Source organism: Prionailurus viverrinus, chromosome X (assembly GCF_022837055.1).
Source record: "Prionailurus viverrinus isolate Anna chromosome X, UM_Priviv_1.0, whole genome shotgun sequence".
NCBI lineage: Eukaryota > Metazoa > Chordata > Mammalia > Carnivora > Felidae > Prionailurus > Prionailurus viverrinus.
The window spans coordinates 78,878,695-78,906,094 of NC_062579.1; the positions used below are offsets into that span (position 1 = coordinate 78,878,695).

Consider the following 27,400-nt stretch of genomic DNA (forward strand, 5'->3'; position numbering starts at 1 on the left):
GAATCTAGTGAAGTTGTATCTTGTGACACCAATGGTATGTTATCACTTCATTAACAAATTTTTATTGGCTACCTCCTGAATAGCCAATACCATGATGTGATCTATGAGGGAGAAAAGGGAAGGGGAAAATATTACCTCCGCTTACAATCTAGATGGGAAGACCAGAGTAAATGCACACTAATAGAGGACAATGTAATAAAGGTCAGTAAGAAAAACAAGAGCCAAACAATCCAAAAGACCAACAATACCAACATGGTGCTAAACTAAGTAGCACTGTGTAATACTGGAATGGGGAAAGAAAACCTTTGGGATCCTTAGAAAATACCGTCCTTGGGGCGCCTGGGTGGCGCAGTCGGTTAAGCGTCCGACTTCAGCCAGGTCACGATCTCGCAGTCCGTGAGTTCGAGCCCCGCGTCAGGCTCTGGGCTGATAGCTCAGAGCCTGGAGCTTGTTTCCGATTCTGTGTCTCCCTCTCTCTCTGCCCCTCCCCCGTTCATGCTCTGTCTCTCTCTGTCCCAAAAATAAATAAATGTTGAAAAAAAAATTAAAAAAAAAAAAAAAAAGAAAATACCGTCCTTTCAGATTTCGGAGTTGTTGTCCTTGTTCTTATTGTGTGTGTTTTTTTGTTTTTTGTTTTTTGTGTTTTTTTGTGTTTTTTTTTTGTTTTTGTTTTTGCCATTTATGCCTGGCATTAAAAAACTACATGAGGGCATGAGGGGTGCCTGGGTGGCTCAGTCTGTTAAGTGTCCCGACTTCAGTCAGGTCATGATCTCATGGTTCACGAGTTCGAGCCTCACATCTGGCTCTCTGCTGTCAGCTCAGAGCCTGGAGCCTGCTTTGGATTCTGTCTCCCTCTCTCTGCCCCTCCCCCGCTCATTCTCTCTCTCTCTCTCTCTCTCTCTCTCTCTCTCTTTCTCTCTCTCTCTCAAAAATAAATAAAAACATTTTTAAAAATGCATGAGAATGTAACAGAAAAATAGAAATAATTTGTGATGCTCAAAAGCAGAGCCTTTACCAATTGCTTGGTAAAGTAATGGCACATTGCAGATGCTGTATAAAATCAAAACTTTTGGAAACGCAGTGAGTTTGTGAATCCAGGCAAAGGGATTCACAACATATCTGATGTAAAAATGACATTTTATGCTTTGTTGTATCATTCATTTTCTTTTCCTGACTTTCTTCCTTTCTTCCTTTATGCTGAGAATTTTTTTTCTTTAAATGAGGTAGACAGTCATGATGTATAGTTTCTCCAGGAAGTAGAGCAATGAAAAACCTAGATAGAAAGAAAAAAAATGTTTTCCCTTTTTCACCTTCAAACAAATATTATCCATATGAAATTTATCTTTAAGATATGTCTTCAGAATTTCTCAAAATAAATAAAGCTTCCTTTCTGAGATTAAATGTTTTAAGAGAACAGGACCATCTAGTATATTTCATGTACATGTGTGATTGCCTGTGCATATTATTTGGGGGAATATGTCAGGAGGCTGAATATCAATCTCCTTTATAAATTGATTTTTTGAGGCCTTATTTTGTAACTTTCACAATGTGTGTGTATGTACACACACAAATACTGTGCATGCATATTCCTTATGTTAAAGAGTTATAGAGCTACAAGTAACATCCTTCAAATGTGCCCAGCTTGATCCAGGAATAAGAAAGAAAACACAGAAATGTCAAAAGCAAGCCCTGGAGATTCCAGTGTCTTGAATGTGAGTTAGTCATCCTTTGACATTTGAGATGATGGCTGAAAATGAATGCTCAGATCTTTTGAAATCTTCAATCCAGAAAAATTTTGTTAAGTATTACAAACTCTTGTCAATATTTCTAGGGGCCAGTGGAAGACAGAAATTAGGTCTCCCTCTCCCCTACCAAAATGGAGAAGCAAAATTTAGTTTTTCTATTAGAACATTTATGTCCTCTCTAGGTGAATACTTCATAGGCTCAAATTCCACTTTTCTTTTATCTCCTTTAATCACTTCCCTTAGCCTGTGAGAAAGGAAGGTTTAAACTGGAAATGAAGAGAGTATTTTCTTTGATATTTTGAATGAAGGTCATATTTAATATTCAATATTAACATGGAGTGTGTCTATATTAATTCAAGGACAAATTTATAAGTAGCTTGCCTTTGAAGCTGTATCAAATATTGTCCATTTCAAAAAATGTTAGAAATAACTGAAATGGTGGAAAATCCTCATGTGGTTCTGAGAGAGAAGCTTCTTCAGTAGGACCATGCAAGATGAATTCTTTTCATTAGAACTTTATTTGCATACTTCCTACTGCTGTAAGCCACACATAAGGAAAGTAGCATTATGCCATACCCCTGATCTACTGAGCCAATGATTCTCTTCCTAACAAGTGTCCATGTATTACTTTTATGTCCTGAAAACAAAAATATATCTTAGGGTCAAAGCCATGACTCAAGCACCAAGCACAAATATTTAGTCTGTCACAGTACAAATTCATAGGACATCTCATCTCTCCTACCATGCTACATCCTATCCCCTCATTCCAACCCATCCCTTGCTATATATGTATGTGTGTGTGTATTTATTTAATTAAAAAATAAGCATTTATCTTCTAATTCTGAAATTGTCTTCTTTACTTCCAATTACTTTGTAATTTTTGGCTTGTTGGCTTTATAATATTGTCCAGACAATGTTGCTCTTATGTTCCAGTGGACATATTTGGCTACAAAAGTGTTATGAATAAACTCATCTTATTTTGCAACTAATCTGTATTACTTCAATGTCAAGGTACAAAATAGAACACACTTTTGATGGAGAGAATTGATTTACCATTTCAGCCATAAATCTGGGTCTTTGAAAAAGCATGAATCCGACAGTAGAATGTGTAGCAATGATATGTTTTCTTTTCTGATTTTAATTCCTCTAAAAATGATAACTGTTGATTAAGGAATTAAATCATTGGTATTAACATGGCATATCTGAAAGATGTACCAAAATTTCTCTCATCTTTGCAATTTTCAAGTTTTTGTCTTAGTTGAAATATTGGGAAGTTGACCTATGTCGTTAATTTTTTTGTACTTATTTTTTATCTTTTTTAAAATGTTTATTTATTTATTTATTTTGTGTGTTTGGACTTTTTTTTAATATATGAAATTTATTGTCAAATTAGTTTCCATACAACACCCAGTGCTCATCCCAAAAGGTGCCCTCCTCAATACCCATCACCCACCCTCCCCTCCCTCCCACCCCCCATCAACCCTCAGTTTGTTCTCAGTTTTTAACAGTCTCTTATGCTTTGGCTCTCTCCCACTCTAACCTCTTTTTTTTTTTTCCTTCCCCTCCTCCATGGGTTTCTGTTAAGTTTCTCAGGATCCACATAAGAGTGAAAACATATGGTATCTGTCTTTCTCTGTATGGCTTATTTCACTTACCATCACACTCTCCAGTTCCATCCACGTTGCTACAAAGGGCCATATTTCGTTCTTTATCATTGCCATGTAGTACTCCATTATGTATATAAACCACAATTTCTTTATCCATTCATCAGTTGATGGACATTTAGGCTCTTTCCATAATTTGGCTATTGTTGAGAGTGCCGCTATAAACATTGGGGTACAAGTGCCCCTATGCATCAGTACTCCTGTATCCCTTGGGTAAAAAAAATATGGAACGCTTCACGAATTTGCGTGTCATCCTTGCGCAGGGGCCATGATAATCTTCTCTGTATCGTTCCAATTTTAGTATATGTGCTGCCGAAGCGAGCACTAAAAATGTTTATTTTGAGAGAGTATGTGTACCCATGAACAGGGGAGGGGCAGAAAGAGGGAAAGAGAGAATCCCAAGCAGGCTCTGCATTGTGAGGCCCAAACTCATGAGCCATGAGATCATTACCTGAGCCAAAATCAAAAGTTGAACCCTTAACTGACTAAATCACCAATGTGCACCCTCATTTTTTTTTATCTTTTTGTCATTGTAGAGGGAGTATGTGTAAAGAGAAGAAAGGAGTAAGAGTTCTACATATACGTGTTCCCATTATTTGTTTTTTGTTTGTTTTGGAATGGAGAGTATACGGATGAAAGTAAAAGAATCACCATACCTTAATAGTAAGTCTTCATATGACAGCCTATTTTTCTACTATTATTCAACGAAAGAAAGACAAAACATATTTATTGATTACCTTTTTTGTGTAAAGCAGTTCATCAGGTGTTCTGGGAAACCCAAAATGACTAAGCTATGGATATGTGTCTGCAAAGAGTGTATTGTCTAGTGGTTATCTCATTTTTTTTTGAGTGCATGCCTTATCTTTGTTTTTTTTTTTCTTGCAAGGTGAGGACCATAAGACCTAACCCATCACTCATTTGGGTGTCTGCTAATAAGTGGTACCTTGTTTTTTACTGGCCTTTATGACAATACCTTTAGCTCATGAGGCTCTTTGGTTTTCTCCTTCCCTTTAACAGAGTATATAGTTGACAAGTTTGGCAAAGGATATCATGGATTCCTCTATCTCTCAAATCAAAAGTTCTGAATTTAGCTGTACAAGAAGCACATTCTTTGTTCTAAAAAAAGCAACAACTCACTGTCCAGAATGTTGTTTGTTCTATTTCTGACTTGCCCCAGACTCATGGATCACACATACATTATACATAACTTTCCACTAATATTCTTAACCATTAAAACAGTTTTAGTGTTTTTTTTAATTTTGTACATAAAGTCAATGTCCTTGTCATATTTATAGGCCCTACAAAATTTATTATTACCCTTGCTAATGCGGTTGTGTTTGCACTTGGGTGCTCTCTCTCTCTTTTTACCTTTGCCTGTGCACACTCTTGTTCTCACTCTTGCTCTCACGCTTGCTGTCACTCTCACTCTTGCTCTTACTCTCTCTCTTTCTGTCTCAATCATGCTATTCTTGACAAGACCATCAAGATATATATGGTTGTAGTAGGATGATGCTGTCCATAATATCAACCTCAAAATATTAAGGGCATCCATATATATTCCTATATGTCCTTAATTTATTATGAGCTTATCATCTAGCAATTTGTTCTAAATTCTCCTTGAGCCTAATTGTATATTTTCATTTTAATACCAGAATATTTAACATTCAGTATTATATTAGTTTCAGGTGTACAATATAGTGATTCAACAATCCCATACAACACCCAGCACTCATCATGAGAAGTGTACTCCTTAATCTCCATCACCTATTTTATCCATCCCTCTGATTCACCTCCCCTCTGGTAACCAAGAAGTTGCCTCTCTATGGTTGAGTCTGTTTCTTGGTTTGCCTCTCTCTTTATTTTTTCCCTATGCTCTTTTGTTTTGTTTCCAAAATTCCACATATGAGTGAAACTTTATGGTTATTTGTCTTTGTCTCATGACTTATTTCACTTAGCATAATGTTCTTTAGCTCCATCCATGTTGTTGCAAATGGCAAGATTTCATTCTTTTTATGGCCATGTAACATTTCATTGTATATATATCACATCTTCTTTATCCATTCATTGATTGATGGCCACTTGGGCTGCTTCCATAATTTGGATATTGTAAATAATACTGATATAGACATAGGGGTGCATGCATCCCTTTGAATTAGTTTTTCTTTTTTTGTATCTTGGGGGTAAATACTCAGTAGGACTATTACTGGTTCATAGGATAGTTTTATTTTTAACTTTTTGAGGAACCTCCATTGCAAGGGGGTTCCTTTCTCTCTACATCCACACCAACACTTGTTGTTTCTTGTGGGGTTTTTTTCCCTTGTGTTTTTGATTTTAGCCATTCTGACAGGTGTGACGTGATACCTCATTGAAGTTTTGATTTGCATTTCCCTGATGATGACTGATATTCACATCTTTTTTATTTATTTATTTATTTTTTAACATTTATTTATTTTTGAGACAGAGAGAGACAGAGCATGAACGGGGTAGTGGCAGAGAGAGAGGGAGACACAGAATCGGAAGCAGGCTCCAGGCTCTGAGCCATCAGCCCAGAGCCCGACGCGGGGCTCGAACTCGCGGACCGCGAGATCGTGACCTGAGCTGAAGTCGGACGCTTAACCGACTGAGCCACCCAGGCGCCCCTTCACATCTTTTTTAAACAGTTTTTTAAAGTTTATTTTGAGAGAGAGAGAGAAAATCCACGCAAGCGAGAGAGGGGCAGAGAGTGGGAGAGAGAGAATCCCAAGTAGGCCTCACACTGTCAACAAAGAGCACGATGGGTAGCTCAGTCACATGAACTGTGAGATCATGACCTGAGCCAAAATCAAGAGTTGGGTGCTTAACCAACTGAGCCACCCAGGCACCCCTATGTTCAGCATCCATTTATGCTTCTGTTGGCCATTTGAATGTCTTCTTTGGAAAAATGTCTCTTCATGTAATCTTCCCATTTCTTAAATGGAATATTTGTTTATTGGATGTTTAGTATTATAAGTTCTTTATATATTTTGGATAATAATCCTGTATCAAATATACCATTTTCAAATATCTTCTCCTATTCCACAGATTGCATTTTAGTTTTGTTGATTGTTTTCTTCACAGTACAGAAGCTTTTTATTTTGATGTAGTCCCAGTAATTTATTTTTGCTTTTATTTCCTCTTGCCTCAGGAGATATATCTAGAAAAATATTGCTATGACTAACACCATCAGGAACATTATTGCCTGTATTCTCTTCCAGGATTTTTATGTTTTCAGGTATCACATTTATGTCTTTAATCCATTTTGATTTTATTTTTGTGTATAGTGTAAGAAAGTGGTTCAGTTTCATTCTTTTGCATGTAGCTGACCATTTGCTGGAGAGACTGTCTTTTTCCCCTTGGATATTCTTTCCTGCTTTGTCAAATATTAATTGACCACATAATTGTGGGTTTATTTCTGGGTTTTCTATTCTGTTCTTTTGATCTATTTATCTATTTTTGTGCCAGTACCATACTGTTTACATCACTACAGCTTTGTAATATAACATGAAGTCCAGAACTGTGATACCTCCAGCTTTGTTTTTCCTTTTCCAAAACTGCTTTGGCAATTCGGGGTCTTTTGTGGTTCCATATAAATTTTAGGATTCTTTGTTCTAGTTATGTGACAAAAACTTTTGGCATTTGATAGGGATTGCATTAAATGTGCAGATAGCCCATTTGGGTAGTATAGACATTTCAACAATATTTTTTTCTTTCAACCCATGGGCACGGAATGTCTTTCCATTTCTTTGTGTCCTTTTCAATTTCTTTCATAAGTGATCTCTAGTATTCAGAGTACAGATCTTTTACCTCTTTGGTTAAGCTTATTCCTAGGTATCTTATGGGTTTTGGTGCAATTGTATATGGAATCATTTTCTTAATTTCTCTTTGTGCTGCCTCATTATTAGTGATAGAAATGCAAGAGATCTGCACATTGATTTTGTATTCTGCAACTTTACTGAATTAATTTATCAGTTCCAGTAGTTTTTTTGGTGGAGTCTTTCAGGTTTTCTAGACTATCATGTTATCTACAAATAGTGAAAGTTTTACTTCTTCCTTACTGATTTGGATGTTATATATGTATGTACGTATGTATGTTGTGGTTGTCTGATTTCTGTGGCTAGGATTCCTACTTCTGTGTTCAATAAAAGTGGTAAGAGTGGACATCCTTGTCTTGTTCCTGACCTTAGGGGAAAAGCTCTGTTTTTCCCCATTGACTGTGATGTTCGCTGTGGGGTTTTCATATATGTCTTTTGTTACACTGAAGTGTGTTCTCTCTAAACTTACTTTGTTTTTACCATGAATGGATGTTGCACTTTGTCAAAGGGTTTTTCTGCATCTATTGAAATAATCATATGTCTTTATCCTTTGTCTTATTGAAAGCACAATGGATTTTCAAACTTGGACCCTTGTCCTGAATGGTTATAACTTTCCTTAGATAAAAGGAAGTTTAATGAGCCCTTATTGTATGTGTGTGTGTGTGTGTGTGTGTGTGTGTGTGTACAGTTTACCCACCTTTATACAGCAGTATGATGTGCTGTTTTTCTCCTATCATATGAAAGAATAAAGCCAAACTATAAGAGCAAATCTGTTATATTTTTCTGGATAGATTTCTAAAATACTTGACTTTTTAAAATTATATCCATTGTAATACTATTTAAGATTATTTGTTTTTATGAAAACAACAAACAGTAAGATGTCTTCTTTCATTTTGAACAGATTAGAAGAGATTAATTTCACTGTTAATTGTTTACTGAGTAACTGAAATAAAATATTCACTAGCTGAGCATGTTTATTGAATTTATTTTTTATCTCTTTCTTGTAGTTTTTTTTTTCAAAATGGGTTTTTGCTTCTTTGAGCAAAGATGGGGTGCAAAATATAGGATAGTTTATAAACTTGCCCTGATTTAAAAGCTAAAACAATGAAAACAAGTTAGTTTTATGATTCAATTCAAATACCTGTAAAATTATCTAATATTGTTTGATATTTATTACACCTCACAATTAGTTGATTTCTTTGTGATTTTACAATGTTTTCAACATTAGTGCCTAAATAAAAGTTATTTATTTTTGTGAATTATATAGATTTATAGATTTTAAAATAACTTAGGATTTAAAAAAAAAGGATCCTTCACCTTGTACAGGCAAGCAAAAAAAAAAAAAAAAAAATTTCCCACATCAGTGAAGTGTCATTCAGTCCTCTTTCTGGGTTCCATCACTCCAGTTTTCCTAGGCTTCTGCACATGTACTAATTATCTTTGAAGGACAGGAAAGAGACAAACATTTTATATCAGCTATGTAGAGAAAAGCCTGGCTTATCCCATTCAAGAGCTAACCTTGGTTCCCAAAGGCAAATACTTCAGATTTCATTCCCAAAAGAAATAGACAAGCACCACATTGTCATTGTTTGATGATTTTTTTTTCTTTTCCATCCAAAACCATTTTTCTAATTAAGCCTTTTGAGATAATCATACATCCACATGCAGTTGTAAGAAATACAGGCATACCTCATTTTATTGCCCTTCACTTTATTATGCTTTGCAGATATTGCATTTAAAAAAAATAAAGGTTTTTGCCAATTCTGCATCAAGCAAGTCTATCTACACCATTTTTCCAACAGCATTTGATCACTTTGTGTCTCTGTGTCACATTTTGGTAATTCTCACAATACTTCAAAGTTTTTCATTATTATTAATTTTGTTATGGTGATATGTGTTTAGTGATTATGTCTTGCTGAAATTCAGGGGAGGGTTAACATTTTTTAACAGTGTAGCATTTTTAAATTAAGGTATATATTTTTTTAGACATAATGCTCTTATGCACTTAATAGACTACTGTAAAAATAATTTTCATGTCCACTGGGAAACCAAAAATTTCATTTGGCTCATTATATCACAATATTCATTTCATTGTGGTAGCTGGGACTAAACCTTCAATATCTCTGAGGTATGCTTGTAATACAGACAAATCCTATGTACTCTTTACCCAATTTTCCCTAATGGTAAGCTCTTGCAGAAATGTAGTGCAATATCACAACTAGGATACTGACATTGATAGTCACGATGCAGACCAGTCTTATCACCACAAAATTCCTTCATATTGACCTTTTATAGAAGTACCCACTTCCCTCCCATTCCCTCCTTAACACTTGTCAACTGCTAAACTGCTCTCCATTTCAGTAATAATGTCATTTAGTGAATGTTACATACATAGAATCATATAGTATAAAACCTTTTCTGATTGGCTTTTTTCATTCAGCATAATGTCCTGGATGTTCAACCAGGTTGCATGTTAATAATTTTTTTTCTTTTTTTATTGTTGAGTAACAACAGTCCATGGTATGGATGCAACAAAATTTGTTTAACCATTATCCATCAGCATTGTTTTCAGGTTTTGGCTGTTGTGAATACAGTGGACATAAACATTTGTGAATACAGTGGACATAAACATTCATGTACTTGTCTTTGTATATGTGTAGGAATGTAAGTCTTCATTTATATGGTACATAAATGCCCATGAATACAATTGTTGAGTCATATGGTATTTGCATATTTAATTTTTAAAGATACTGTCCACTGTTCCAGAGTGGGTGAACCATTTTACATTCCCATCAGTGATGTATGAATCAAGTTTCTCTACATCCTTCTCAGCACTTAATGTTGTTACTATTTTTTTTTGTAGTCATTAGTCAACTATGTAGTAACATCTCATTGTAGTTTTAATTAGCATTTCCCTAATGATGTTAAACACGTTTTTATGTGCTTATTAGTCATCTGTACATCCTCCTTGGTGAAAAGTCTCTTCATGTCTTTTGCTCATTTTCTAATTTATTGCTTGGTTTTCTTACTGGACAACTTTGAAATACTATTTTAATTACTACATAATATTCTAGATACTATTATTATGATTTGATTTGGTACTGTTTCTTTTCCAGATATGTGGTTTGTACATATTTTCTCCCACTCTTTAGATGGGGGCCATATATGACTTCCATACCTTCAAGATACTGTGGTTTTTCAGTCCTTACCAAGGTCACTTTTGGTATATTTAATTTGTTGACTGCTTTTCATCCTTTTAACAGGGTATTTCAAAAAGAAAACCTTGTAATTATGATGAAATCCAATTTATCCATTTTTCTTTTTCTGGATTATGCTTTTGGTATTAAGTGAAAGAACTCTTTGCCTAGTCCTGGATTCCAAAGATTTTCCTCAATGCTTTTTCTTCCAAAAAGTTTTATAGTTATACATTTTAAATTTAAATTAATCTGTTTTGAGTTAATTTTATTATATAAATTGTGAGACTTATTTCAAGTTTCATTATTTTTGCTTAAGGATCTCCCATTATTCCAGCACCATTTGTTGAAAAGTCTAGCTTTCCTCCATTGCCTTGCTTTTACATTTTTGTAAAAAATCAATTGGATATATTTGTGTCGGTCATTTCTAGATTTCCTGTTCTGTTGATCTGTTGTCTATCTCTCCATCAGTACCACACAGCCTTGATGACTGTAGCTGTATAATAAATCTTGAAATCACACAGACTAATTCCTCCCACTTTGTTTTTGTTGTTGTTGTTGTTTGTTTGTTTCCAATATTGCTTTAGCTATTCAAGGTCTTTTGCCTTTTCATATAAATTTAGAATAATCTTGTTTATATGTAAAAAAAAGTCTTGCTGGAATTTTGATAAGATTGAATTAAAACTTTATATAAATTTGTGGAGAAATGACATCTTTACTGTGTTGAATCTGTTTTGTGTGTTTCTCCATTTATTCACATCTTCTTTTTAGATTTATCTCTTCAGAGTTCTGTAGTTTTTAGCACACTAGTCTTGTACATGATTTGATAGATTTAGGCATTTAACTTTTTTAATGATTATAAATGACATTGTACTTTTAGTTCTTTGTTTTTTTTTATTTTTGTTTCCATATTTTTAGTTTTGATATCCATGGTTTCATGATATCTAATAGAAATACAATTGATTCTTTTTTTCTGAAATACAGTTGCTTCTTGAATCTTTATATTATATCTTGAAACCTTGCTGAACTTATAAGCTTTAGTAGGGATTCCTTTCTATAGGCTATTTGGGATTTTTTTACATAGACATCATGCCATCTTGCAAAAAAGGACAGTTTATTTCTTTCTTTCCAAAATGCATGCCATTTATTTCTTTTTATACCTTATTGCACTACTAGAATTTCCAGCAATAGATTGAATAAAAGTAGTAATATTCACCTAGTAAATAATGCATCATTTTACTCTGCTTTCAAATTTTTATCTTTTAAAAAAATGTTTATTGGCCATTTGGAGTTTATCTTTTGTGGAGTTTCTTTTGTAAAATTTTATTCAAGACTTTCTTGCTATTTTTTCTATTAAGATGGCTCTTTTTAAAAAATCTATTTGTAGGATGTGTGTGTGTGTGTGTGTGTGTGTGTGTGTTTACATATTTTGGATATAAATCCTTTGTTCAATATATGTATTTCTAATTTAATTTAATTTTTATTGTTTTTTTAAATTTAAATACAAGTTAGTTAACATATTTGGTAATGGTTTCATGAGTAGAATTTAGTGATTCATCACTTACATATAACACCCAGGGTGCATCCCAACAAATGCCCCCCTTAATGCCCATCACCCATTTAGCCCATCCACCTAAATGCCACCCCTCTATCAACCCTCAGTTTGTTCTTTGTATTTAAGATTATCTTATGGTTTGCCTCCCTCTCTGTTTTTATTTTATTTTTCCTTCCCTTCTCTTATGTTCATTGGTTTTGTTTCTTAAATTCCAGATATGAGTAAAATCATATGATATTTGTCTTGCTCTGACTGACTTTCAAAATTTTATCTTTGTGTTTAGTTTTTAGGAGTTTAAATATAATGTCTTGGTATGGATTTCTTTTTTTATGTTTATCATGTTTGGAGTTCATCCAACTTCTTTTTTTAATTTAAATTCTAGTTTGTTAACTTACAGTATAGTATTGGTTTTAGGAGTAGAATTCAGTGATTCATCACTTACATACAACACCCAGTGCTTATCACAACAAGTGCCCTTCTTACTGCCCATCACCCATTTAGCCCATCCCCCGACCACCTCCCTCCATCAACCCTCAGTTTGTTCTCTGTATTTAAGAGTGTCTTATGGTTTAAGGCTATCATTTCAAGGAAAACAAATGACAGTTTTCATTGACAATGATAACATTCAAACTTGCATGCAAACATTAAAATTAAATTCTCTGCTGTAAGCCTGACAACCTCTTCAGACATAGAGACTTGTGAGATCATTCAACTTCTTGAATCTGTACATTGATGTCATATTCCATTTCTGAGACATTTTCTTAGACATTGAGCACATTTTCAGTCCTGTCTTTATTTTCCTCTCTTCTTGGAACTCCAGTGACATAAATGTTACATCCTTTGTTTTAGTCCCTCAGGTCCCACAAGCTCTGTTAATTTTTTCCAGTCTATTTGCCCTGTATTGTTCATAATTGGTTATTTTTCTTGTTTTATTTCCATTTCACTGATTCTTTGCTCTGTCCCCTCCATTCTGCTCTTGAGGCCAACCACTGGGCTTCTTATTTTGGTTATTGTATTTTTTCAGTTCTAAAATTTCCATTTGATTCTTCTTTATATTTTCTAATTCTTTGCTCACACTGTTCTTTGCTAAAGCTTCCTATTTTTTTTTCCATTTGATTCAAGTGTGTTCATAATAGTTTGCTGAAGCCTTTTGTATCATGGCTATTTAAACCATTGTCTGATAATTCTAACATCTCTATCATCTTAATATTGATATCTATTGATTGTATTCTTTCATTTAGTTAAGATTTGCCCAGGTTTGGCTATAACTAGTAGTTTCCAATTTAAATCTGGACATTTTTTCTATTATGTTCTTATTTAAACCTTTCACTTTAGCTGGATTTATTTTGACATTGTTCTATCAGAGGAAAATGGTGGTGGGGCATCCTCCCAATATTGCCTGTTGAAGGTAGAAGACTAGGTTCACTACTCAGTTTCCACTGACATTCAAAATGAGGATCTCCTCACTACTGCTGTATGTGGGAGTTCCATGTCCTTCCATGTTCTCCACTGACACCATGGTGTGAGTGACCTCATTATCACGTGGTAGAGGTGAAAGGCTTCCTCTGAGAGCAACTCTGTGGAAAGTTTGAGGGGTGCCTCATCACAGCTGGGTGAGTTTAGAAGTCCAGATGCCTCACATGGTGTCTACTGACACCACAAAGGGAAGCGAGGAGGGTGGACCTTATTACAGCTGGTGGAGATGAAAGTCTTGGCTTCTTACTTGACCTTCTTCTATGTCACCCTGATGGGGGTATTAGGGTACCTTGTTATAGCGTCCTGAGAATAGATGTATAAATTCCCCTATCAGCCTTGTCTGACATGAGTATGTGTGGGGCCATAATTTTTTGTGTGATGTTTAGCTAGAGTAGGGTGATTATTTCCTAAAAGTTTTCTATTTTCCTAGGCTGCCCTTTTCCTGGTCCTTTAGCTAGAGAGAGCAAGTCTTTGTTGGACTTTTTTGTTTGTGCTTATCGATATTTCTAAGTTGCTGGCTTGTTAAGTAACAAATCTGGAATATGTGAAACACAAAGAAAACACAAAACACTCACCATCATGTCATTCCTTGCATCCTGAGATCCCTAGCCTGTATTATTCTCTCTGCCTTTTAAGAGTCTTCTTCTGTTTGTTTTATATATAGTATCCAGAGCTTAGTTGTACTTAACAGAATGAAAAGTAAAAAGTACATCTGTTCTATCTTCTCAGAAGCAGAAGTCTAATCAAGCAATTTTTTTTAAATAAAAATTGTGTCCACCTGGGTACCCTTCCCCATTGGTCAAAGATAATGACCCCTTTCAAGATCACAAAAACATAATAGGCCAAACTAGACTACAAAGAGCCCACAGAGAATTGTCTTTTCCTTGATGGTGTTAGGCTCATTAGAATCCACTTAGGAATTTCTCAGACGTTAGCAAGATGGGGCCAACAAAAACAATGGGGAAGAAAAGCATTCCCTGGTACCCAAAGACTACCACTTTGGCCAAAAGGAATTTCTATCACTTGAACATCTACATCACTGAAGGGATCTTTTAAAGATTACTGCTACAAATCTTGGGAAATTTGTTTTACTATTAGATTCTACTTGGTACCATATTACAAGGGCTGCAACCCAAGACACAAGAAATGTTAGATGAATGGCCTCCTAAGTAATTACATAACACCAATTGAATAGGTAACTAAATAGCACCTTGTCAAAACTAGATAATAATTATGTGTATTTTTCATTTCCCTCAACTAGTGCTATTATATAAGAAAAACAGCAAGATACTAAGTCATAATGCTTTGGTGACTACATATTTATTTACTAAATAACCAGGTGGGACATAAAATTCTATTCTTAAATAATATTTGACAAGGTAATCAGTAATTTTATTATTTTTTTCTATGTAAAGCAAACTTCCATTTTTTAAAGTTTGAAATGTCTCTTGGGGTTATTATTATTGTTGTTTTAGTTATTACAGTTCTTTATTAATGAAACTTGTGTTTCATAAAGAGGCGCTTTACTCAATGATTGAATAATATAAATAATTTAGTATAGTTTCTATCTTCTAGTCTCCAGTTCTGCGCATTGAAGGTTTTTAAGGTCGATAATTTAGATTACAAGGGAAAATTGTCACTGAACACTGCCAGATCAAAGAAAATGTCACCAATTTAACAGCTCTGGAAAAATCACTCCTGTTTGTATTAAATGTAAATATTGGATCTCATAGGATAAGTAAAACCTGCTTAACTTTGTACAATGATTTTATTCACTAAACATCTATATGTACTGCACATTTCCAAACTCATAAAACTTCCTCCATTTGTATTATTTAAGCTTCTATAATTTCCTCCACTCCTTATCACCAGGCTCTAAAACAAGAAAATATAAATACCTGGGTTAAATTACAGACAATATTAATGGTCTGATTCTAAGAAAGTAAGGAAAGTATTTTTTCAGTGTAGTCCTTTTTTTCAATACAAGCAGTCTAATATCAGGCAGATAGCATTGTTGGCACACAAGGTCAAGGTTTCTCAATCTCAGTTACTGTTGACTGAGTAGGGCCAGAAAATTATCTCATGGTAGACAGGGCTGTCCTGGGTTGTTTCAAAGCCTCTACCAGCTAAATGTCAGTAGTACTTTCCATTATTTATAACAATTCAAAATGGCTCCAGACATTGCCAGATGTCCCTTGAGGGACGAAATTACCCTAGTACTGTGTAAGTGCACATACTCTCTGAGAGGTTTAAATGGAAGTTAAAAAATAATGTTCTCAGGGCACCTGGATGGCTCAGTCAGTTGTGTCCGACTTCTGCTCAGGTCATGATCTTGCAGTTCATGAGTTCAAGCTCCACATCAGGCTCTGTGCTGACAGCTCAGAGCCTAGAGCCTGCTTCAGCTTCTGTGTCTCCCTGTCTCTCTGGCCCTCCCCCACTCATGCTCTTGTCTCTCTCTTTGTCTCTCAAAAATAATAAAAATAAATTTTTAAAAAATTAAAAAAAATAATGTTCTCATGCAGATTGCAGTAGAGTCAAACTTTTCTAACATAGCATAGTCTATTAAGAAAGTGAAGCTATTACAATTTCCTAAGAGGAAAGCGGAATCCTCACCCTCTACTAGTGAAATAGAAATTAGGAGTACATCATCTATGGAAGCTCTGATTCCTTACCTGATATCAAAATTATGGATCCATTATCTTCTTATTTGTGACCCAAACCAAAAGATGTCCATAAGTATATAGGGAATAGAGGTGGACAATATAAGGAAAGATGATAAATACAAATACTAAATATTTGTATATTGTGATATATGTGTGTGTGTGTGTGTGTGTGTGTATATATATATATATATATATCTCACAACTTGTACTTTTGGGGATGACCACTGGGTGTTATATGTAAGTGATGAATCACTAAATCCTACCCCTGAAATTAATATTACACTATGTGTTAACTAACTATAATTTAAATAAAAACTTGAAACAAAAAATAAAAATAAATTTACAAAACAAATTCTACATAGATACTTTAATCTGTAAAATTTAGTACTGTCAGGATACATGGGTAATAGATGAACAAGAGACTTAATGAAAGTAGGCGATAACAACCCACATTTTATAGAAAGACCTGGAGTTTATAACTGCACTTCAGGTTATGGAATCAACTACCATTTATTTCCTTGTCTTTTCCTGTCTTCTAAATAGCTCATACTAGGAGTCAATAGCCACAGCGATAGGAATGAGATCAAGAATCTTCAACACTTTACACACACACACTAACATACACACAATCCATGCAGAGGGACCTAAGAAAATACGCAGCCTTACCAAATACCAACAACTATAATAGGTCTTCTTTTGCAAACCAAAAGGTAATGAAAGTTCATTTAGTTTCATATAACTAAAGTAGACAATATAATAATTTTCTCTATGCTAATGAGAAGAAACATTAGTTTTAAAATATCCATACACAACCAGGAAAAGTGGAAATGAGGCATAAAGAGAGTAAAACATGATTTGGTTAGGGGATAAATTGCATCCTGCAAATTTTCAAGAAATGGCTTCCAGAAAAGTTTGTCTTGTTTTACTAGCATGTGATAGCCAAAGTCATTTCTTAATTCCTCTTCACAGCTTCTGATTCTCTAGACTTGTTTGCTAGAGGGAATCATAGTGGAAAATGGATGTGAATGCAAGTCAAACACTTCTTATAAATCCTTTTTAAATCATAAAGTTCCTTCATATAACATATTGAATCTGTGATCTAACCTTAGAAATGTATTCAAAAGTTAAATATACTGTTAAAAGATAACAAAGTAAAAAAAATGACTTTCTTATAGATAAAAATAAACATACATTAAAGTTTTATTTTACTCCCATGATATGAATAAACAAAGCATATATTATAACTGGCTCAACAGAAAAGTCAAAAAAGCAAACATTTTTATAGGGTAAAAGAATGGTGATGTGAATTGCAAATGGAGACAAAACTGTTTTTTCTCAGGGGATATGGGGGAGTCAGTTAAATTTCTATCAGACAGGCCTGATTTCTTTATTACAATTCTACCTTCCTTTGACCAAAAACAATCTCAAAGAAAGATTATCTTCATCAGAAAATACGATTTGCCTCATTAGATTTGACCTGATTATTTACATAGGTGCAGCAAGTGTGTTAATTTGCCATATGGTCTTCTGAAGTTTCCTTTGATAGAAATTTTCATGAGTAATATAAGATTGGACTTTTATAAGCCTCTTATTATTTGCAGTCCTGAGGCTAGGAAGCAAGCCAGATTTTACCTGTAGTACCTATGCATTTATTTTTTTGACTTAACTATTACTTTATTTCTCTTTTTATTTTTATTTATTTCTTTTTTTATTAACTTGTTTTATTTTTTTTTTAATTTACATCCAAATTAGTTAGCATATAGTGCAACAATGATTTCAGGAGTAGATTAGTGCCACTTACCCATTTAGCCCATCCCCCCTCCAACAACCTCTCCCATAACCCTCAGTTTGTTGTCCATATTTATGAGTCTCTTCTGTTTTTCCCCCTCCCTGTTTTTAGATTTTTGTTTCTCTTCCCTTATGTTCATCTGTTTTGTCTCTTAAAGTCCTCATATGAGTGAAGTCATATGATTTTTGCCTTTCTCTGACTGACTAATGTCACTTAGCATAATACCCTCCAGTTCCATCCACATAGTTGCAAATGGCAAGATTTCATTCTTTTTGATTGCCGAGTAATACTCCATTGTATATATATACCACTTCTTCTTTATCCATTCATCCATCGATGGACATTTGGGCTCTTTCCATACTTTGGCTATTGTTGATAGTGCTGCCATAAACATGGGGGTGCGTGTGTCCCGTTGAAACAGCACACCTGTATCCCTTGGATAAAAGCCTGGTAGTGCAATTGCTGGGTCTTAAGGTAGTTCTATTTTTATTTTTTTTTTGAGGAACCTCCATCCTGTTTTCCAGAGTGGCTTCATCAGCTTGCATTTCCCACCAACAATGCAAAATAGATCCTCTTTCTCCACATTCTCGCCAACATCTGTTGTTGCCTGAGTTGTTAATGTTAGCCATTCTGACAGGTGTGACACAGGTGCCATTCTACAGGTATCTCACTGTAGTTTTGATTTCTTTTTCCCTGATAATGAGTGATGTTGAGCATTTTCTCATGTGTTGTTGGCCATCTGGATATTTTCCTTGGAGAAGTGTCTATTCATGTCGTTTGCCCATTTCTTCACTAGATTACTTGTTTTTTGGGTGTTGAGTTTGATAAGTTCTTTATAGATTTTGGATACTAACCCTTTACCTGATATGTCATTTGAAAATATCTTCTCCCGATCTGTCCATTGCCTTTTAGTTTTGCTGATTGTTTCCTTCACTGTGCAGAAGCTTTTTATTTTGATAAGGTCCCAGTAGTTCATTTTTGCTTTTGTTTCCCTTGCCTCCAGAGACGTGTTGAGTAAGAAGTTGCTGTGGTCAAGATCAAAGAGGTTTTTGCCTGCTTTCTCCTTGAGGATTTTGATGGCTTCCTGTATTACATTTAGGTGTTTCATCCATTTTGAGTTTATTTTTGTGTATAGTGTAAGAAAGTGGACCAGGTTCATTCTTCTGCATGTCAATGTCCAGTTTTCCCAGCACCACTTACTGAAGAGATTGTCTTTATTCCATTGGATATTCTTTCCTGCTTTGTCAAAGATTAGTTGGCCATACATTTGAGGGTTCATTTCTGGATTCTTGTTCTGTTCCATTGATCTGAAAGCCTATTCTTATGCCAGTACATACTGTCTTGATGGTTACAGCTTTGTAGTATAGCTTGAAGTGTGGGAATGTGATGCCTTCTGCTTTGCTTTTCATTTTCAAGATTGCTTTGGCTGTTCGGGGTCTATTCTGGTTCCCCCGAACCATACAAATTTTAGGATTATTTGTTCTAGCTCTGTGAAGAATGCTGGTGTTATTTTGATAGGGACTTCATTAAATATGTAGATTTCTTTGGGTAGTATTGACATTTTAACAATATTTGTTGTTTCTATCCAGGAGCATGGATTTTTTTTCCATTTTTTTGTGTCTTCTTCGATTTCTCTCATAAGGTTCCTATGGTTTCAGCGTATAGATTTTTCACCTCTTTGGTTAGATTTATTCCTAGGTATTTTATGGTTTTTGGTGCAACTGTAAATGGGATCGATTCCTTGATTTCTCTTTCTGATGCTTCATTGTTGGTGTATAGGAATGCAACCAATTTCTGTGCATTGATTTATATCCTGCAACTTTGCTGAATTCATTAATCCATTCGCAGTTTTTTGGTGGAATCTTTTGGGTTTTCTATATAGAGTATCATGTCATCTGCGAAGAGTGTAAGTTTTACCTCCTAGCGGCTGATTTGGATGCCTTTTATTTCTTTGCGTAGTCTGATTGCAGAGGCTAAGACTTCAAATACTATGTTAAATAACAGTGGCAAGAGTGGACATCCCTGGGTTTCCTTAGGGGGAAAACTCTCAGTTTTTCCCCATTGAGGATGATATTAACGTTGGGTCGTTCATATATGGCTTTTATGATCTTGAGGTATGATCCTTCTATCCCTACTTTCTTGAGGGTTTTTACCAAGAAAGGATGCTGTATTTTGTCAAATGCTTTCTCTGCATCTATTGAGAGGATCATATGGTTCTTGCCCTTTCTTTTATTGATGTGATGAAACATGTTAATTGTTTTGCGATATTGAACCAGCCCTGCATCCCAGGTATAAATCACGCTTGGTTGTGGTAAATAATTTTTTTAAGGTATTGTTGGATCTGGTTGGCTAATATCTGGTTGAGGATTTTTGCATCCATGTTCATCAGGGAAATTGGTCTATAATTCTCTTTTTTAGTGGGGTCTCTGGTTTTGGAATGAAGTTGATGCTGGCTTCATAGAAAGAATTTGGAAGTTTTTTTTTTTCCATTTCTATTTTTTGGAACAGCTTCAAGAGAATAGGTGTTAACTCTTTCTTAAATATTTGGTAGAATTCCCCTGGAAAGCCATCTGGCCCTGGACTCTTGTTTTTTGGCAGATTTTCGATTACTAATTCAATTCCCTTACTGGTTATGGGTCTGTTCAAATTTTCTATTTCTTCCTGTTTCAGTTTTGGTAGTGTATATGTTTCTAGGAATTTGTCCATTTCTTCCAGATTGCCCATTTTATTGGCATATAATTGCTCATAATATTCTCTTATTATTGTTTTTATTTCTGCTGCTGTGTTGGTTATAATCTCTCCTCTTTCATTCTTGATTTTATTTATTTGGGTCCTTTCCTTTTTCTTTTTGATCAAACTGGCTAGTGGTTTATCAATTTTTTTCAGTCTTTCAAAGAACCAGCTTCTGGTTTTATTAATCTGTTCTACTATTTTTGGGGGGTTTTGATTAGCATTAATTTCTGCTGTAATCTATATTATTTCCTGTGTTCTGCTGGTTTGGGGTTTTATTTGCTGTTTTTTTTCCAGCTCCTTAAGGTGTAAGGTTAGGTTGTGTATCTGAGATCTTTCTTTCTTCATTAGGAAGGCCTGGATTGCTATATACTTTCCTGTTATGACCGCCTTTTCTGCATCCCAGAGGTTTTGGGTTGTGGTGTTATCATTTTCATTGACTTCCATACACTTTTTAATTTCCCCTTTAACTGCTTGGTTAGCCCATTCATTCTTTAGTAGGATGTTTTTCAGTCTCCAAGTATTTGTTACCTTTCCAAATTTTTTCTTGTGGTTGATTTCAAGTTTCATAGCATTGTGATCTGAAAATATGCACGGTATGATCTCGATCTTTTTGTACTTACTTAGGGCTGATTTGTGTCCCAGTATATGCTCTATTCTGGAGAACATTCCATGTGCACTGGAGAAGAATGTATATTCTGCTGCTCTAGGATGAAATGTTCTGAATATATCTGTTAAGTCTATGTGGTCCAGGGTGCCATTCAAAGCCATTGTTTCCTTGTTGATTTTTTGAGTAGATGATCTGCCCATTGCTATGTGTGGGGTTTTGATGTCTCCTACTATTATGGTATTACTATTGAGGAGTTTCTTTATGTTTGTGATTAATTGATTTATATATTTGAGTGCTCTCACATTTGGCATATAAATGTTTACAATTGTTAGGTCTTCTTGGTGGATAGACCCCTTGATTATGATATAATGCCCTTCTTCATCTCTTGATACAGTCTTTATTTTAAAGCCCAGATTGTCTGATATAAGTATGGCTACTCTGGATTTCTTCTGTTGACCATTAGCATGAGAGATGGTTCTCCATCCCCTTATTTTCAATCTGAAGGTGTCGTTAGGTCTAAAGTGGGTCTCTTGTAGATAGCATATATATGGATCTTGTTTTCTTATCCATTCTGTTACCCTATGTCTTTTGATTGGAGCATTGAGTCCATTGACATTTAGAGTTAGTACTGAAAGATATGACTTTATTGCCATTATGATGCTTGTAGTTGGAGTTTCTGGTGGTGCTCTCTGGTCCCTTATAATCTTTGTTGCTTTTGGTATATGTATATGTATATATATATATATATATATATGTATTCATCTTTTCTCCCCTCAGAGACTCCCCCTTAAAATTTCTTGCAAGGCTAGTTTAGTGGTCACAAACTCCTTTAATTTTTGTTTGGGAAACTTTTTATCTCTCCTATTTGAATGACAGCCTTGCTGAATAAATAATTCTTGGCTGCATATTTTTCTCATTCAGCACATTGAATATATCCTGACACTCCTTTCTGGCCTGCCAAGTTTCTGTGGATAGGTCTGCTGCAAACCTGATCTGTCTTTCCTTGTAGGCTAGGGACTTTTTTTCCCTTGCTGCTTTCATGATTCTCTCCTTGCCTGGGTATTTTGTGAATTTGACTATGATATGGCTTGTTGATGGTTGGTTTTTGTTGAATCTAATGGGAGTCCCTGTGCTTCCTGGATTTTGATGTCTGTTTCTTTCCCTAGGTTAGGAAAGTTTTCTGCTATGGTTTGCTCCCATAACCCTTCTACCCTTATTTCTCCCTCTTCCTCTTCTGGGACCCCTATGATTCTGATGTTTTTTCCTTTTTAATGAGTCACTGATTTCTCTAATTCTTAAATCATGCTCTTTTGCCTTACTCTCCCTCTTTTCTTCTGCTTCATTATTCTCTATAAGTTTGTCCTCTATATCGCTGATTCTCTGTTTTGCCTCATCCATCCTTGCTGCCACTGCATCCATCCGTGAATGCAGCTCAGTTATAGCATTTTTAATTTCATTCTGGGTATTTTTTACTTCTTCTATCTCTGAAGAAAGGGATTCTAATCTATTTTTGACTCCAGCTAGTATTCTTATTATCATGATTCTAAATTCTGGTTCAGACATCTTGCTTGTGTCTGTATTGGTTAAATCCCTGGCTGTCGTTTGTTTGTGCTCTTTCTTTTGCAGTGAATTCCTTCATTTTGTCATTTTGAAGGGAGAAAAGGAATTAGTGAGGTAGAAAAATTAAAATTAAAAAAATTAAAATTAAAAAATTGAAAACACACACAACACACACACACACACAAATCTAATAAATGATGCTAGATCCTAGGTGTGTTTTGCTCTGGGGGTTGAAAGTGGTTTGACAGTTCAGAGAAAAAAAGGTGGGGAAGAAAAAAAGGAAATCATTTGAGAATTGGAAAAGTGAATACACTGAAGTAGACTAAAATGAGATGATGGGAGTAAAATAGAATTTGAAAAAAATTATGCAAAAGTAAAGAATATAGTAGGAATAAATTAAAGAAAATATTTTAATAAAAATTAAAAATAAAAATGAGGTTTTTTTCTCTTTCTGTATTCAAGAAAAAGAAAAGAAACAAAAAATAGAAAAAATAGAGACAAAAAGAAATCGTTTGAAAATTTGAAAAAGTGAATACACTCTAGTAGACTAAACTAAAATTATGGAAGTAAAATAGAATTTGAAAAAATTTACATAAAAGCAAAAAATATAGTAAAAAATTAGCGAAAAATATTTTTAATAGAAATTGAAAGTAAAATGAAGTTCTTCAGTTTCTGAATTCAAGAAAAAGAAAAGAAACAAAAAAGAGAAAAAAGAAAAAAGAAAACAAGGAAATCATTTGCAAATTTGAAAAGGTGAATACACTGAAGTAGACCAAAACAGAATGATGGAAGTAAGATAGAATTTGAAAAAATTTACACAAAAGTAAAAAAAATACAGTAATAAAAATTAAAGAAAAATATTTTTAATAAAATTTGAAAATAAAAATGTTTTTTTCTCTTTCTGTATTCAAGAAAAAGAATAGTGCAAAATAAAAAATAAAGAAAATTGAATAGATGGACCTACTAACAGATTGAAATAGGACTGAAATTACTTTGTTTTCCCCTAGAAGTCAGACTATGTAGCACTTTATAGTCCATAAACTAAGAGGTGGTAAGACTTGTGTTCTTGAAGAGCGAGGTTGGCCCAGTTGGGGGGGGTTCAGTGTAATTGCTCCGTTCTCCACTAGATGTCGCTGCTAGCCTACTGGGATGGATTGTTGCAGTGCTCATAGGTGCGTTTGTGCATGCGCGGGAGCGGTGAAAATGGCGTCACCCATCTACCCAGTGTCTAGTATGGGAACTCTGTTCTCTCTGATCAGCAATGGCAGACCATCCTCTGTCTTCAGCTTTCATCCACTCCCCACTTTTTCACTCTCCGTGACCAGGCCCCAGGCAGTACCTCTCTCCCGAATTTTATTTCAGATGTGGCTGTTTTCCCCAGCCCTTTACTTCTGAAGGACTGCAGCTTTGACCCATTCTGCCCCTCTGTGGGAGTGTCTCACAGAGCAATAGCCAAATGCTGGCTGCCCCCAGGAATGCCTGCTGGACCCTGCTGCTGCCGGTGCCCCAAGACTGCAGCCAGGTGTCAGCCCGCCCCAGAAAAAGTTCACGAGATAGTGTAGCAGCAGCTTTCAGGGATTATGGAAAATCACAACACACATCTGGCACCAGGCTTCACCCTTAATGACCCTGTTCCAACACCAGCAAATGTGGCCATTTTTGGGGGTCGGCTGGGACCAGGTGGCTTCAACAGTCTCTACCAAATGTTCTTCCAGCAGTGGAACCGCTTTTCCCTGTGTGGCCTGAGAACCCCCTGGACCCCACTCTGTTCCTGGGGATTCGCCCTTCCCACCAGAGCACCACCAGGTATCGAGCTGCAGAGTTGCAGACTTTGCGCTCCCCTTGTTTACAGTCTTAATGGAATTTAAACCGTCTCCTTTCTCCTTTCTCCCTTTTTAGTTTAGTCCCTGCAGCTGTTTCCAATTTTCCACTTTCTTTCCAGCTCCTTTTGGGGAGAGGTGCTTTTCCCATATTCTCCCCCACCCCAGTCTCTGTCCTCTCTCCACCTGCAAAGGAGACTCCCTGCCTGCCACTGGCTTCTCTCTCCCCAAGTTCACCTCTCTGTGCCATGTACCTGCTGAATTCTGTGGCTCAGGTTGTGCAGATTGTTGTGTTAATCCTCCAATCAGCTTTCTAGGTGTGTACAATGGTTTAGTGTTCGTCTGGCTGTATTTCATGGACGTGAGACTCACAAAAATCTTCCACGCTGTTCTGCCATCTTGGCTCCTCCTCCACCTGTAGTACTTATACATTTAGATTAATTTCTGTCTTCTTGAGGTCTTTAAAATATCCTAGATTACTGACCTGCCAGGAAGTGATGTTACTTACTGACCTATAAAACTAAGAATGGTGGAAACCAGGTTGCAGGCCAAGTTTTCCCAAGAGGGCTTTGTAAGCTTTGGCTTTATAAAGTCAACCATAGGTCCTTAAAAGTATCTGATCACATAGGATTAAGTGAGCATAATTCTCAAATACAACATCCTAGGCAAATCTTTCATTGTATAACCAATATTTCCAATTATGTCCTAATAAAAGGAGAACAGATTCTTATTGAACTTATGTAAATAACTACATTGATATGAAAACAAGAACATTCCACAAGAGTTTCTGAATTGTGAAAGTGTCAGATAAGAATAATATATCATTTATAAATGTTTCATTTCCGTTTACAAAAGTAAAGTCTACTCAATTGTTATGAGTTATAATTAGCTTAAGAAGAAAGAAAATACTTTTTTATGAAATCACAAAATAAAACATAAAACATCCAGAATATTCTTTTAAAAATCACATCATTTGGGGGTGCGTGTGTGGCTCAGTTAGTTAAGTGTCTGACTTTTGATTTTGCCTCAGATCATACTCTCATGATCATGAGATCTTAAGCCTAGCTTAAGATTCTTTCTGTCTCTCTGGGGCGTCTGGGTGGCTCAGTTGGTTGAGCGTCTGATTTTAGCTCAGGTCATGATTTCACAGTGAGTTTGAGCCCCATGTCGGGCTCTGTGCTGACAGCATAGAGCCTGGAGCCTGATTTGAATTCTGTGCCTCTCTCTCTGCTCCTCCTCTGCTCATGCTCTGTCTCTCTCTCTCCTTCAAAAATAAATTTTAAAAAAGTTTCTCCCTCTCTCCCTCTGCCCCTTTCCCCCACTTGCACACACTCTCTCTCTAAAATAAAATTATTTAAAAATTATAAAAAAGAAAAAAATCACATACTTTTATTCAGTCTCATATAATTAATTCTCTTTCTATATGATCTATGTGTTAGCAGAAGTCTGTACCCAAAAGAATTTGGCATAATGCTTTTCTTCTGGGCTCTGAGACAGTTCTCTTTGTTGAAGATGAATCACTCAGGCTTGTAGCTGATTGCAAGTACTTTCAGGGAAGCATCAGAGTAAAACAAAACATCAAATCTATAAAAACAAAAGAAAACAAAACAAACAACAACAAAATTGAGTCATAAATATAAGGAACTGGTGGCTGCCAGAGGGGAGAGGGGTGGAGGGATGGGTGAAATAGGTGAAGGGGATTAAGAGGTAGTCCAACATCCAATTATAAAATAAATAAGTCACAGGGATGCAAGGTATAACATAGGGAATATACTCAAAAATATTATAACTTTGTATGATGACAGATGGTAACTATACTTGTCATTGTTAGCATTTTGTATTGCATTTAATTGTCAAACCGCCATGTTGTACACATGAAACTAATATAATATGTCAACCATACTTCAACCTAAAAAAATCTCTATATGGGGCTCCCAGGTGGCTTAGTAAAAAAATATCTGTATGGGGCACCCAGGTGGTTCAGTTGGTTAAGTGTCTGGTTCTTGGTTTCAGATCAGGTCATGATATCATGGTTTGTGAGTTCAAGCCCTGCATTGCACTTTGTGCTGACAGAGTCTTCTTGGGATTCTCTCTCTCCCTGTCGCTCTGCTCCTCCCCTGCTTGTGCTCTCTCTCTCTCAAAATAAATAAATAAATAAAGACATTAAAAATCTATATATGACAAAATACTTAAAATGGCTGTGGCTTATTACAGATAACTTCAAGTGAAAGATTTGAATTGATTTCATTACAAGATTAGTGAAGCTGACAAGTAAATGTGGTTATTTTTTTGATAAGCAAAACAAGATAGTAAAGTCTGTCCAAAAAATGTTTTAGACAAAATAATTATAAACATAGTAGTTAACCCTATTCTCAAAAAAGACGATGAACATTATATCTAATTTTTGAAATGGATGAACATAATTTTTACTGAGAAAAGAATCTTAAAATAGAACATATAATAATCCTGACATAATATACAATGAGTATTCCAAGCATATAGTAAGAATATACCAAGAACGTTTCCATATCAGGTAAAGTGATTCAGTGTGGAGTACAGTCTAAACATCTCTATATTAAAATTCCATAGGTAAGTGATGTGAATCCCCATTTGAAAACTACTGGCCTAGAAGATGCCATATTCAAATAAAAAAAATCAAAGTTATGACAAAGTTAACATTTTTTTAAAAACTGAAATTATGACTGATAACACTATATTGCTATCTAATATCAAGCAAAGAACTGCCAGGACTGTGATAAATAGA

General features: G+C 35.2%; 1 protein-coding gene and 1 non-coding gene across 2 annotated transcripts in view; one reads left to right on the forward strand and one right to left on the reverse strand.

Annotated features, from left to right (window-relative positions):
• The window catches only part of IL1RAPL2 (interleukin 1 receptor accessory protein like 2), a 603,372-nt gene that overhangs the window by 475,758 nt on the left and 100,214 nt on the right, over nt 1-27,400 (forward strand). The window lies entirely within an intron of this gene.
• Nucleotides 3,628-3,734, reverse strand: LOC125158073 (U6 spliceosomal RNA). Its single transcript, XR_007149181.1, has one exon. It is a non-coding gene; the product is annotated as a U6 spliceosomal RNA (small nuclear RNA).